Raw genomic sequence first — 15,000 nt, 5'->3', positions numbered from 1 at the left:
ACACGATACGCAGAAATACAAATATAATGTAATTATTTATGTGAGTCAGTCATCTTCCTACGACTTGACATCTTTTAAGAGGGAGGTTTCAGGACATTTGTTCCTGAATTTTGGATAACTCATATGACCTTTAAGTGAATTGGCAACCCAGTGGGCCTTATTTTTCTATTTTTTTTTGCCCTTTGCCAGTTGTCCCTCTTGCATAAAAAAAAAATTAAATAAATAAATAAATAGATAAATTCATCGAACAAAGTTGACCTCTTATCAGACAAATAGTTTTGCATAAGACCACTGTAGGTGAGTTTGCAAGTCACCTTTTAAGATAACGTGGAACATCTACTGACGGAGATAAGACAAGACTCCCATCACCATTACACTCTGCGTCAACAATTCTTTCATATTTGCCACCTTAAGGCACATGACATGACTGCCACTTCCTGACGCTCCCACTCGTTGAATGGTCTGCGTATTCCGATTTTGTTTTGATGCGTCCAACAAACTAACTATTTCTATCGAATTGTTTAAGAAAAAATGAAGTATTTTATAGTAACACGTGTTTGGTAAGGATAAGATAAATCAAAACCAAAATGTAGACCAATAAGTGAGTTAGAGCATCAGTTAGTAACAGTGATATGATGATCGCGTGTCCTGAAGGAGCAAAATCACTATGACAAAAATGGTGACAGTACAGTCATTGCGTGCCAAGAAGGAAGGGAGGCGGCGTATTTGCTGGAGTGTGTCAGGACAGCTTAGAAAAAATACAAGAGTCTTCTCGCTTTGATTTTAATTATATTTCCTCAGAGCTGTTTCTGTGGCAGTAGTGAGTGTGTTGGCAGCAGACGTAATGGTGGCGAAATGTTTCCCATCCAATTTGTGGTCTAAATATATATAATTAGATGTTGAGTTTATAATAGGTTTGCACTTTTTTCATGTGAGAATTATGCAAGGACTCCATTTAGAGAGAAAAATATGGAATGCAAGAAGTAAAGAGGGAAATTAATAAAATGTTTGATTGTTCTTGGTATATTTGGAGTGGCTGATGATAAAATTGATAGCAAGACTGTGACGACTGCATTCCGTCCACGTTACTCTAAACAGAAAGGACAGTGGCGGTAGTAGTAGTAGTAGTAGTATATAGTAGTTGTTGTTGTAGTAGTAATAGTAATAGTAGTAGTAGTAGTAGCAGTAATAGTAGTAGTAGTAGTAGTAGTAGTAGTAGTTGTTGTTGTAGTAGTTATTGTTGTTGTTGTTGTTGTTGTTGTTGTTGTTGTTCTTGCTGTTACTGATATTCATATTGCTGTTGTTTTTTTGTTACCGTTGTTGTCATTTTTGTTGTCGTCGTCGTCGTTCTTGTAGTTGTAGTTGGAATAATCCATTTAGCTATATTTTCTTTAATACATAATTATCACCTTAGAGGGCCTTTCTTTTCCCTCCACCCGCCCTTATATTGCCTCAGCCCACCTCCATAGTTACATAAAGAAAGCTATTAATCATGAATTTAAATATAGCAAGTTGTTGAATATCACAAAACTCTAAATATATTCCCCTCAACTCTCTGTTGCACTTAAGTCAAGGTGACAAACATGCCCTCACTGCTTTGGCCGCCCGCCCCTGCCTGTGGACCTTGCTCTACAAGCTCAACAGGGCCTCGCGTCGCTCCCCTCCTCCTCCCCGCGGCTGTTACTCGTGCCCTCCGCTGCTATCCGGGCGGCGGGCGTGTCGATTTCGTGCAGGAGTGTAGAAGAGGAGGGAAGGAAGCAAAAGAAAGAGAAGGGAGGTGAGCGAAGACTAGGGTGAGAAGAGAAAAGAGGGAAAATAACGAGGTGCATGTGAAAATGGAAAGGATGAAAGGGGGACAAAGGCGACGATGAAGAGGAGGAAAAGGAAGAAGAAGAGGAGTGCGGAGAGGAGGAGGGGAAAACAAAGCAATGGAATAGTAATAGTAGCGGAAAAAGGAAGAGGATGAGTAGAGGTGGGAAGAGGACGGGGGGTAAGGGTAGAACGTTAAGAGGAGGAGGATGATGAACAAGTGGGGTGTGGAAATATAAATGAGGACGGATAAAAAGAACAAACTTCATGAATATATAATATAATCAAGTGTAACTGGCATATTATTTGAACACATATAGAAGAGAGAGAGTTCATCTTGTATATAACGAATTTGCCCTTTTTTAAGTGTTTGGGAAACGAAACGTAACATTTGTTGTTTTTATATTTTCTTCTGTTAGCTAGATTCAGGGAAAAAGAACCTTATCATTCATAATAGATCATTAGTAGTAGTAGTAGTAGTAGTAGTAGTAGTACTAGTAGTAGTAGTAGTAGTAGTAGTACTACTACTACTACTACTACTACTACTACTACTACTACTACTACTACTACTACTACTACTACTACTACTACTACTACTACTACTACTACTACTACTACTACTACTACTACTACTACTACTACTACTACTACTACTACTACTACTACTACTACTACTACTACTACTACTACTACTACTACTACGTCCAGTTAAGCGATAATCTGCTGGATATTCTAAGTGTTGCGTGTGAGCCAGAGAGGCACGCGTGTGACAAATGTCTGAGAATAATGTTAAGGATCTGTATTTATTGAAAAGTATGTGGCACAGACGCGAACCAGTATTCAGGAAAAGTTTGTAATACGTATATCATTTTACGTCTAAAGAAGGCCGTCCTCTGGCTATACAACATTTTTCAGTGTTCTTAAGGAATTATGTTGCAATTCCTTGAAGACTTGAATGATCAGCCTCTTATTTTTATGTAGGCGTAGTCGGCTATGTCAGTGTTGGCGTAGAGAGATTTTTAGAGTAATGATTTTGCAGAGCCTCATGCCTCCCCCAGGAGCTCCTTCACAATAAGGTTCATAAGAAGCTTGTGGTTATTCTTGAACCTCTGGGCGATAGCTTGGTCACAAAAATCAACCTCCGATAAGACCAAAACTCGAGTCCCACAGTGCTAACCTCCTCTCATATTTTAAGATGTTTTCAATTATCAATAATCAATTAGCCTTGCCTTAAGATAATTTTGAAAAAGAAATAATATCATAAGAATAATAGAAATGAGTTACATAATTTAAAGTCATTTTCAGAGCAAGTGTGTTTAATTACAATGACAAGAGTCGGAAAAGAAAACTACAACTCACGAGGTCAAGAGGTTGACCTTGGCGGTGTAGGAACCAACCTGGAAGGTGACGAAGTGGTTGCCGTAGTCCACTGTGGCGTTGTATTTGAAGAGAAGGTTTCTACCCATCACAAAATCGTATTTCATAGAAGGCAGCAGTTTAACCTGATCGGTTTCAAGGGGACAACGACCCACCAGATAAATGTGGACGTACAATGGCTCGTTGATCAAACTTTGTGGGATAAACTGCTGTCGACAAAAGTCTGAGAGGTGGAAATTAGCTGTGCCGGTGTCCAGCAGCACAATGAAGGTTTTGTCCCTTGGGTCGTTTGCCCTGCGCACCTTAAATGTGTTGAATCTATTGGGCAGCCTGTGAATCCTCCTGCGTAGGTTGTCTGGGTCACGGATGTACAGGAAGCTCCTGCCACTCCTGAAAACGTGCAACATCTTACCCAACTGAAAGATATGAACGTCTAGCACGATGTCAGGGTAATCCCACGCTTCCTCCACCTCACGAGGTATCACCAGCAGGGACGTGCGCAGCTTCACTTTGTCCTCGAGCTTGATGGTCACGCTGGGCAGCAGGATCACGCTGAGGATCACCTTGCCGTACCACGCTTCGAACTCAACGGGCATGCGCATCTCGAGGCCCGTGATGAGACGAGCCTGCTTGGCGAAAGAGTAAGAGATGGTGGCGCAGTTAGAGGCAGAGTCAAGCATGATTTTGCACTGGTGTCTGCCCACAGAGCCCAACACCATATTGCCCTCCGCCACCTCCAGCCGTGGGCAAGTCATGGGCTGTAACTGCTCACTGACGCGGAAGGCCTCGGGCTCCGCAACCATGCTGATGATGACCACCTCCTCACCTCGCATCAACCCCTCAAATAACATACTTTGCGCCTACTAAAATACTTTATTTATTTATTTTTTTTTTAGTGACTGTACTATAGTATAATTTCTTTCAATTTTTCTTATCACATCTTTGACTTTCTCTCTCCCTGTGCTCTCTTGTTTTTCTTCCTTGAACCCTAGTGTCCTTTAGCCTCAAACTCGTAGAATCTGTAGTAGCAGAATAAGCACACAGCCAGCCTCATTAGACCCAGTTTGACGGTTGCTGTCTGTTCTTTCCTTTGTATTCCTTTGTATTTTGTCTCTCTTGTTATCGTTTTTATTTTGCAGCTACATATCGGTGTGTGTGTGTGTGTGTGTGTGTGTGTGTGTGTGTGTGTGTGTGTGTGTGTGTGTGTGTGTGTGTGTGTGTGTGTACCTAGTTGTTTACCTAGTTGTAGTTTTACAGGGCCTGGGCTTTACGCTCGTGTGGCCCCGTCTCCATATCTGCACTTATCCAATTTATCTTTAAAGCTATGCACACTCGTTGCTGACACCACTTCCTCACTCAAACTGTTCCAAGTCTCAACACATCTTTGCGGGAAACTTTATTTTTTAACATCTCTCAGACATTTTCCCTTCCTCAGTTTTTTACTATGCGATCTTGTGCTTCGAATGTCGTATTCTTCTCTCAGGATCAGTATCTCATTATCCACTTGATCCATTCCGTTAATCAATTTATAAACTTATATCAGATCAACCCTCTCCCTTCTCTGTTCCAGGGTTGGTAGATCCATAGCCTTTAGTCTCTCCTCATATGTCATCCCTTCAAATTCTGGAACCATTCTTGTAACCATTTTTGTAGTCTCTCCAACTTCCTTATGTGTTTCTTTTTATGGGGGTCCACACAACTCCTGCATATTCCAATCTGGGTCTTATTATAGTACTTATCAATTTCTTCATCATTTCTTTGTCCATGTAGTGAAATGCTAATCCAATATTCCTTAGCAAATTATATGTCTCTCTGAAAATTCTATCAATATGGCTTACCGGTTGATTGTTTTCTTCCATCGTCACTCCCAAGTCCTTTTCCTTTTTTACTTTCTCTAGTTCTACTCCATCTCCCATCTTATAGATTCCCATTGGTCGTCTTTCACTCTTTCCCATTTCCATGACATGGCTTTTTGTCCACATTGAATTCCATCTCCCACTTTTTACTCCATTTCCAGATCTTATTTAGGTCTTCTTGCAGTATTTCACAATCCTCTTTTTGTTTTATAACTCTGCACAGTTTCGCATCGTCCGCAAACAGATTTATGTGGCTGTTCACTCCTTCTGGCATGTCGTTTATATATATGAGAAAAAGTATTGGCGCCAATACTGACCCCTGTGGCACTCTCCACTTGGACTTCATATCTTTAACTACCGTCCCTATTTCTCTCCCCCTCAAATAATTTTCTATCCATCTCAATGTGCTTCCTTTTAAGCCACCCTTCTCCTCTAACTTCCACAGTAATCTTGTATGTGGGACTTTATCAAACTCCTTTTTTTAATCCAAATAAATACAGTCAACCCATCCCTCTCTCTCTTGTACTCTTTCAACTATTCTAGAGTAGAAACTCAGTAAATTTGTTACACACGACTGCCCTTTTCTAAAACCAAATTGGCTATTTGATAATAATTTGTTGTCTTCAAGAAACTCGATCCATTGTTTCTTTATTACTCTTTCACACATCTTGCATATTACACTAGTTAGTGATACCGGTCTGTAATTTAAAGGTTCTTCCTTCCTTTCACTCTTATATATGGGAACCACCTCAGCTCTTTTCCATTCTACTGGTACTGTTCCATTTTCTATTGAGCATTTTATGATGTTGTATATAGGACTTGCTAGTTCTTCCCTACATTCTTTCAATATTCTGCCTGAGACTTCATCCGGTCCCATTGCCTTCTCTTCAACTAATTCCGTTCATCAGCTCTTTTATTTCAAGCTTGGTTACTTTAATCTCTTTCATATAGACAGTCTCTCTATTACCCTGTGGTCTTTCAAATTTGGATTCCTTAGTTAAGACCTCCTGAAATTTACAATTTAACAGTTCTGCCATACTTTTTGGGTCTTCCACCATCCCGTTCTCTCCTTTTAACCTTTCTATTATTTCTTTTTGCCTTATTTTTCTATTTATGAATCTGTAGAACAATTTCGGTTGCTCCTTACATTTTTCGTGTGTGTGTGTGTGTGTGTGTGTGTGTGTGTGTGTGTGTGTGTGTGTGTGTGTGTGTGTGTGTGTGTGTGTGTGTGTGTGTGTGTGTGTGTGTAACCCCTTCATGAACACAAGCAAACGCACAAGGCTTCAACAGAGACACACACACACACACACACACACACACACACACACACACACACACAACTTGATGGCTTAACGGTACACACGACATGGCTCAAAGTGCCACACCAGAGCAAGATGTGTCAACCTGCAACTGCAGCCCTGACAGTGACAGCCGGAGTGGCCGGGCAGGTGGTCGCCCCACTCGCGGGTTGGCACATCATTGCCGCCGCCACCACTGGATCCACTCTAGGCTATTAAATATTTGGGTCCTCGTGTATTCAGAGTAAGAGGAAAGTATGTCATACCACTGTAAAGTCCAGTATACCTTAGAAAACAGTGTGTGTGTGTGTGTGTGTGTGTGTGTGTGTGTGTGTGTGTGTGTGTGTGTGGCCCTATCATCATCTTCATATTGCCTATGGCTATGATGTAATCAGGATATTGACGATGTGAGTGTGGTAAAGTGGACGCTGAAATTTTTCTTTCTCCTTTTAAGCTGAATTACAAATGGGTTTTAGGTGCTTCATACAACTTTCCAGCGCGAGGCAGCATTAGGTGTGAGGCGAGGCGTGGTGGCCTCGTCCCAGGCGGCAAGGTGGGAAGTCAAGCGTGTCAGGCTTGAATATTGGTTCCAACAGATTCGTGTACTTATGCATTAATTCAATGAGAGACGGGTGTTGGCGCGAGCACTTCCTTGCTAAGAATCTCTACCTCAATCAATCAACGTTTATTAAAATGAAAAAATCTTGATAAAAATGCTGTGAACACCATAAAAATATTTTCGTGTTTCTAAATTCCCTGCCGCCCAGGGGGCCGTCCCCCAACCCCACCCGGCCGCGCCCTCATCCGTCACTGGGAGCTGGAATTAAACTGGCGATTCGATTCCCATGTGGCCGAGGAGTTGTTGGTGGTGATGCTGGCGGAGTGGAGGCCAGAATAGTTGTAGGACATGATAACACATTCTCGAGGACACATCAGCCTCGTCCATCCCGCCAGACAGACACATATCGCTTACATCGTTCAGCGAGTAAAAGAAAAAGAGAAAATAAGAAGAATGTTTGGTGTTTTCCTCTGACTGAGTACCGTAGCTCCCAACAAGCCGCCGCAGGAAATGGAAATGTTAGGTAAACACAAGAATGTTTCACCTCATTCATGTTTCAAACTTTCTCTATTACTTTTGTGATTTTGTGTCCCTCTTCTGTGCTTTTTTTTTTATTCTTTTAACGTTTTTATTTTTTTATTGGCAACAGGGGAAGAGAAAAGAGCAGAACAGAGAGCGAGTCCCCTTTGTTAGTTGGGAGGTAAGGGGGGCGGGAGGGGATGAATCTCTCCAGTCCGAATGTGAGGGCAAAGGGGAGGAAGGTCACTGGAAACGAGTCACTTGAGCTTGAGTGCGAATTGAGAGGGAAGGGGAAGGAGGCAGAGATCAGGTGACATCAGACAAGACCTTTCTCAGATGCACAGGTGTTAAGGATGCCAGAGAGAAAGGCAGCCTAACTTAACCTAACCTAAACCGTGGCTAGGAAGATGACATTTTCCTTTATTAGGTTTCGTATTTTAGATTACAGAATTCTTGGATTTCTTGATGGTTGTTCTATCTTTTTTGTGAGGTTAGAAGTGGTCAGATGTCAAAAGTAGTAGAAGTAGTAGTAGTAGTAGTAGTAGTAGTAGTAGGAGTAGTAGTAGTAGTAGTATATTAGTAGTATTAGAAGTTATAGCGGTAGCAGTTGTTGTTGTTAATTTTGTGTAGGAATTTTAATGGTTGTAGTAGTAGCAGTAGTAGTAGTAGTAGTAGTAGTAGTAGTAGTAGAAGTAGCAGCAGCAGTGGTAGCAGTAGCAGTAACATTGATAACTCGATAATATGAAATTTAACGACGAGAGAGAGAGAGAGAGAGAGAGAGAGAGAGAGAGAGAGAGAGAGACTTGCCGCAGCACAGACTTACATAGGAGAGTTCAAAGGAAAGGATCAGTGTTTGAGGAAGACATCCGTTCATTGCGCTACACTATTATATTGTACAATGAAAATATATGTTGACCTTTTTTTCCCCTGCTTGTATAATTTCCCTCGTTTGCCTGTTTTTGGAGAAGGTTTTTTTCCTTTCATTTTTTGTTCTCTCGTCAATATTTGTGGTTGCGTGACGAATAGGTGTTATGAAGTAAAAGTGTTATGAAAGTAAGCACGTCTCAGATATATTTGTTAATTCACTAATGTTTATCCTCAGACACGCGTGAAAATCGATGGTTTTGTAATATCATGAGGTAACGCGAGTCACAAGTGCATCGGTTGGCAATTAAACTTTTCCACTTAAAACCTCAACTTTCCGTGAACAATGTGGAAACAAAATAATAATACCTTAAATATTCCCATTAAAATATACCCCTTATTTATTCATTCACTTACCCATTTGAATAGTATAATCACTCTGTTAATCCACATCATTTCGTACTCGTAGCGGCACCCCACACCGACCACGCTTGTCAAGATAGGATACGCAGGGAAAATACTTCATTGCTTCCCCATTGTAGGTACGAGTATATTAAACAGCCAACCAACTTCATAATGCCTTGATTGTGAGGAAGAAAAGATAACTATATTTTTTTGTTTTGTTCTTACATAAAAGTGGAGAGAGAGAGAGAGAGAGAGAGAGAGAGAGAGAGAGAGAGAGAGAGAGAGAGAGAGAGAATGGATGGAAAAGAGAAATAAAATCCCGTATACATTTATGTGCATAATAGTGAAGGGGGAGAGAGAGAGAGAGAGAGAGAGAGAGAGAGAGAGAGAGAGAGAGAGAGAGAGAGAGAGAGAGCTCCGTATAGTGCTGGATGGAAGGGCAAGAGGAGTAGGAGGAGGAGCAGTGAGAGGAGGAGGAGGAGAGCTAGAGGCGTGTACACCCTTGAAGCAGGCAGGTGAGTTTACCTTCTCGTGTACATACCTGGCGGCGAGGCCCGTGACTGCTTTATTACCTCACCTGCCTCTGTGCCTCACCCCTCTCCCCCACGCCCTCTGGCCCCGTTCCTCTCCTCTACCCCCTCACCCCCACATCCTCAGCTGCCACCCTTCACTCCATCCAATCCTTCCCCTATTCATCCTTTCTTCTGTTCTTTGTTCCTTTGTTTTCTTTTTTTCTTTCTCTTTTATTTTTTTTCTCCGATTTCTCATTGTGTCTTTTATTTAAGTTATACGATTCCTCTTTCTTCTTCCTCTTTTATTTCTGTTTTTTTTTTTTTTTTTTTGGTTTTGGCCGTGTCTCTTCTTCCAGCTCTTTTTCATTTTCATTTTCTTCGTTGTCTTTCTTATCTTCCTCTTTCTCTTCCTCTTCCTCTTCCTCTTCCTCTTCCTCTTCCTCTGCCTCTTCCTCTTCCTCCTCCTCCTCCTAATCCTCCTCATCCTCCTCCTCCTCCTCCTCCTCCTCCTCCTCCTCCTCCTCCTCCTCCTCCTCCTCCTCCTCCTCCTCCTCCTCCTCTTCTTCTTCTTCTTCTTCTTCTTCTTCTTCTTCTTCTCCTTCTCCTTCTCCTTCTCCTTCTCCTTCTCTTTCTCCTTCTCCTTCTCCTCCTCCTCCTCCTCCTCCTCCTCCTCCTTCTACTGCTACTACTACTCCTACTACTACTACTCCTACTACTACTATTGCAACTAGGTAACTTTCTCCTTTACAATGATTTTTATTATTCGTCACCTACTTTTCTTTCATCCTCAGCTTTATTTTTGAGAGAGAGAGAGAGAGAGAGAGAGAGAGAGAGAGAGAGAGAGAGAGATTGCGATGAGACGTAATTTTTTTTATCCTGTGCTTGTTCATTATATATATACAAATTTTGTTGATTACTTAACTAATTTTTCACTTATTTCATTGTTATATCGTCTTTGTTTATTCTACTTTTTGTTTTCATGTGGAAGAAATGACGGAAAAATGTCACTTTAACGATTTCTCATTCTTTTGTTTCGATATTTCAATTTTTTTTCTCTAATTCTTTTAATATTTGCGTGCTATCTTTCTTAGGTGCGTTCATTAGTTGTCGTGCACCTACGTACGCGCTGTATTTTTAAGACGCATTTGAATATATAATTTCCTTTGATAACTGTCAACACCGCCTATCTTTCCTTATTACTGTGTCATGTTTATTCATTATTCAATGCAAACACAGCACTAGATTTTGCGTTTTTTTTTTTTTTTTTCATTATCGATTTAAATTTCTTCGAGTTCATCACCTGTTTTACTTTCTTCTTATCTCCTACATCTTTTTTTACTCTTTCCTTCGTCATGCTCTCCATGCCTTCATTCTCGTCTTCCTCTGCTTCGCTCGGAGACAAACTGTTATCTATTTTTCTTAGTCTTTTTTATGCTCAGTCTTGCCCGACCTAAGTTTGGCCCCCACTTAACATAATGACGAAAGACATGGCGGAGGGGAGGAAGGGAGGAGGAGAGAGACGTGGGTGAGGGAGACAAGGTTTGTCTTGTTTTGTGGTGGCAAGGAAAGTTGTACGTCGTCAACTTGAAGATAATGTTTATTTTCAAGATCAGTTTTTGTCCCGTGTTTGTATCCTGTGCAATTCAGGTAAAGATTAATTCACGGCCGCAGGTTGTCCAGGAGGCAGAATGTTCAGTCCTCGCCACCTGGCCCCGCCCCCCGCAGCGAGTCATCCCCCTCTGTATCATGTAAATTACACCTCCTCTCCGGCCATCCGCCGCCCCGTCCCCGCCCTTCAGATGTTGACTTGGTGGCTTTTCATCGAAAACTCTGGACGAGGTTCATTTACCGTCGAGCTTAATCTGTCTAAGTCAACAAAGTGCCGTACTCCTGGGAAAAGTTGAGTCAATGTGAATCTATTATGAATAATTTACCCAGAAAGCTCACAGGCACGTTTTCCATCGCTATCTCTACTCCTCCCTCGCTTCCTTCAGCACAGTGGGCACAGGTGCTAGGCTGCCCTCTTCCTGAGCCTGTCTGATGCCACTCGGTAATCATCAAGTATATTATGCGCCGTGGAGGTTGTCCTCTGAGGATGACCTTGAGAGGGAAGCAGCCGTAGTTTCTGGAGTGGCGCCAAACAGGTGGCGAGGAACCCAATGAGTCCTCGTGAAAAATTGATACCGAGGAAACTAAAGCTATCACAGTGTTGGGGAGCGTGAAGGGGAGCCTTGGCCTCTACTTTGCCTTGTGTTATACAATTAATTACACTTGGCTAAGAAATTAGAAAAAAATTACCCTTCAGGACTAGAGGTAGAATCACTTCATAAGTCCGTGTTTCATAACTGACGCAGTGTTGCCTCTAGTAGCTAGAACAGAACAACACCAGCTCTAACAGTGACCTCTTACTGCCCAGCTCAGATAAGTGATTATGAATATCGAAGTTTGAAAATAGGTAGTTGTCCATAAGAATTCCTTATCTCTCTGGCCAAATGGTAAGCTACAGAAGTGACCCACGCGAGATCTTGTTTTCGAAGCCCACTGTTTTCCCCAGCTCATTGATGTAAAGTGCTCACCACATTACACCTGTGCTGCCTTGATTACAATTTATATACCAGCCTTTAGGAGAATTACCACCATATAAATCTATTGTGTCAGTGTGTTGAGTTGTTGATCAGAAGTGTTGCCTTTGAAGTAGCACACCTCCTTATTTGTTTCTTCTCACTTTCTGGGTTATCTGTTCTCTTCTTTCACTTTCTGAGAGAGAGAGAGAGAGAGAGAGAGAGAGAGAGAGAGACAACCCACAAAGTAAGGCATGCACCAATCCTTGAAAGGGCAACACGAAGCAGCACCACAGGAGGCGACGTGGTGACCTTTGAGTGCCGCTTGGGACGCGTCATGTATCACAGGAAATGATGATGTTCAAGGAAGGAAAGAGGGAAGTGTAGGAGGAAAAAAAAGTGGAGAAGGAAAAGAAGGAAGTTTAGAAGGACGAGAAGGAAGTGGAGAAGAAGGAGAAGGAAGTTTAGAAGAAGGAAGTGGAGGAGAAGGAAATGATGAGGAGGAAATGGAAGAGCGTGAGAGCTTAGTTATTAAATAGAAGCAACAAAGCATGATAAGAAAAAAAGTAGAGTGAGAATGCCTATAAATTGTGTATGCCTCTGTGTGTGTGTGTGTGTGTGTGTGTGTGTGTGTGTGTGTGTGTGTGTGTGTGTGTGTGTGTGTGTGTGTGTGTGTGTGTGTGAAACAGAGAGAGAGAGAGAGAAACGTTAAGAAAAAAATAGAAAACGTGATGCTCATGAAACAAAAATAAGTGAATAAAAAAATGTACTGCACTCATAATAATGGATGCGGATACAAACTAATCTAAAATATGTATAGAAAAGACAACAATAATAATCTTAGGTTTTTATACATCTTCGCAGTGTCCTTAATTAACGAACCCCCTAATGTCTCTATATCGAAGAGATGTGACAAACATTATTTTTAAAGGAGAAAATACCATCAATGTTTTATGCTTTTGTTGCTAAGGCTGATGTGTAAAGTTTGGCTAGGCGGAGGAGAAGGAGGACAAAATGAATCAGAATAATAAGGAGGGGATGAATGACAAGGAGGAGGAAGAAGAGGCGATGAATAAGAAGCAGGAGGAGGGAGGAAAAGTGGACAGAGAAGAGTAGAGAGAAGAAGGAAAGGTTTCTATAGAAAGAAAGAAAATAAAAGTAGGAGTGGGAGGAGAAAGAGGAAAAGATGAATGAGAAGGAAGATAAGGAGGAGAAAGAGAGCAGAAAGAGAAGAGGAGAGAAACGAGTGAGAGGAATTCAAGCAGAAAGAAAAGAAGAAAGGAAAGCAAGAGTAAGAGTAAGATGAGAAGAGGATGAGGAGGCTAGTGATGACGTAAAACAAAAAATAATAATAATAATAATATTTCATCATGTAGCGAGTGACCTTCATGTAAAGACGCTGAAAAGCTTCCTGCTCTTGACCTTTATTGTGGAAGTACAAAAGACACACTTGCCGCGCTGGAGACGCTCGCTTGCTCCGGCCCAGCGGCAGCGAAGCGGGATGGAAAGCACAACAATCGCCAGCCAGTATTAAAAGAACACTGCATGATGCTGTGCGCCATACTTATAAAAATTGTTTTGTAAGAACCTTTTTCTCTCCTCCAGCTATCGTAACCAGTAAGAGTAGCAGTGGTAACAAGAAAATCGGTGAATAAACGTGTATTATAAAAGTGTCCGTGTGTCATCAAGTACACCAGCAGTAACAAGAGCACCGTTGGAAAAGGTGCGTTGTACGGGGCATCCATAAGTAATCAACGGAGCAGCAGTAACAGGAGTACCAGTGGCAGCAGCGGGAGGGCAGATCATTCAACAGGCTTGCCACAATTAATGATGAGTGTGATGGTGCTGCGGGCGACAGTCATTATGATTCATTCCCGCAGCCCGCAACACTCACTGATGTTTTGTGCAGACACGCCGAGGCCTCCATTGAAAAGGTGCATCGGGCGCGTTTTGTCTGTGCCGCCGATTACGGTTTACATAATAGCCTTTGTTTGCAAGAGAAATGGAGAACATAACGGATGTTTTCCTCTGGATTACGTATTACTTTTATCAGCATGTATTGTAATAATCCTTAGTAATTGGCTTTGTTAAAACTGCCAACTGATGAATGGCCAGCAGACAAACACACACACACACACACACACACACACACACACACACACACACACACACACACACACCAATAAAAACTTTCAACTTCAGGCAGTGTTAGATGTGTCAGGCTCACCCTCACCCTGTCTTTCTTGCCCTTGCCAGGCCAGTGTGGTGAGAGTGGTGTCGTCAGCTTGCTCCGATCACCGCCCGCCAGTGTGTGATGGCTGTTGGCAGTCACCACAAGGTCAGTTAATCATTAATATTCCTTAGTCACGAGAGAAGTAAATATTATTGTGTCCAGAGGCGCCTTTTTATGTCAAAAATACGATTTCTTTTGTCAGAGAATCATGGGATTAACTGATGTAAAGGTGAAATATTTCAGGAATACAACAGTTTGTATTTTCACGCCGATATAGGGGTTTGTGTATGATGTATAAGGACTCCTGTTTTTCTTTTATTTAAGTATGGTTCCCGTCATCAGTTATCGGGTAGGGCATCCTGTATAGAATATGAACTACCTCTATTATTACTAGCCTGTGTCGCGCCAGCCATCTTTTATGAGGCCAATATCTTCACTGCATATTTTATTTTCTGCATGTTATTGATGGCTGGAGGCAGACGTGTGATGAGGTGCTTCATATAACACTTTGTATGCAAGTGAACTGAAAGCAGTGTGAAATGTGCATTACATATTTATTTTTAAAGTAATGTCAAACTGTCTAGCAGGAAACCACACAAGCAATATTATTTTAACATCCAAACAATATAGAAATTTGTATTTTCTGTTAACAATAGTTATTGAAAAACGTATAAGCTATCAATAACAATTGATATTATTTTTGTGGTGTACAATTATTATTCCGAGCCTAAAGTCTGTCTTTCAAACGTATTCTAGCATTTTATAGGTTCACCTGCATGGAGATGCTGAGATTCAAATAACAAAAAATCTTAATGAAACAACACATACAGGATACTCCCCCTGTAATCCGCAAGTTAGTTCATTATATCGTTTTGAAGCAATAGAGAAAGGATGCCAGCACAACAGGACTCGTTATTTCCACTGCCACCACACTAGGAGCATAGTGAGTTCTACATGAAAAGGTGGCGTTGCTCCTGCCCGCGTCATCCCTTGCTGTATTAGTCTTT

At 41.6% G+C, this 15,000-nt stretch overlaps 1 protein-coding gene and 1 long non-coding RNA gene across 2 annotated transcripts in view; one reads left to right on the top strand and one right to left on the bottom strand.

Annotated features, from left to right (window-relative positions):
- The window catches only part of LOC123515876, a 173,163-nt gene that overhangs the window by 99,974 nt on the left and 58,189 nt on the right, over positions 1-15,000 (bottom strand). The gene's annotated exons all lie outside the window — the stretch shown is intronic.
- Positions 1-15,000, top strand: part of LOC123515904 — a 144,552-nt gene that overhangs the window by 77,583 nt on the left and 51,969 nt on the right. Inside the window, exon 3 of the long non-coding RNA XR_006678010.1 lies at positions 14,017-14,098. This is a non-coding gene — a long non-coding RNA (uncharacterized LOC123515904). The remainder of the gene's footprint in view (positions 1-14,016; positions 14,099-15,000) is intronic.

This window comes from Portunus trituberculatus, chromosome 40 (genome assembly GCF_017591435.1).
Source record: "Portunus trituberculatus isolate SZX2019 chromosome 40, ASM1759143v1, whole genome shotgun sequence".
In the NCBI taxonomy this organism is placed as follows: Eukaryota; Metazoa; Arthropoda; class Malacostraca; order Decapoda; family Portunidae; genus Portunus; species Portunus trituberculatus.
This window is presented reverse-complemented; position numbering and strand designations above follow the sequence as displayed.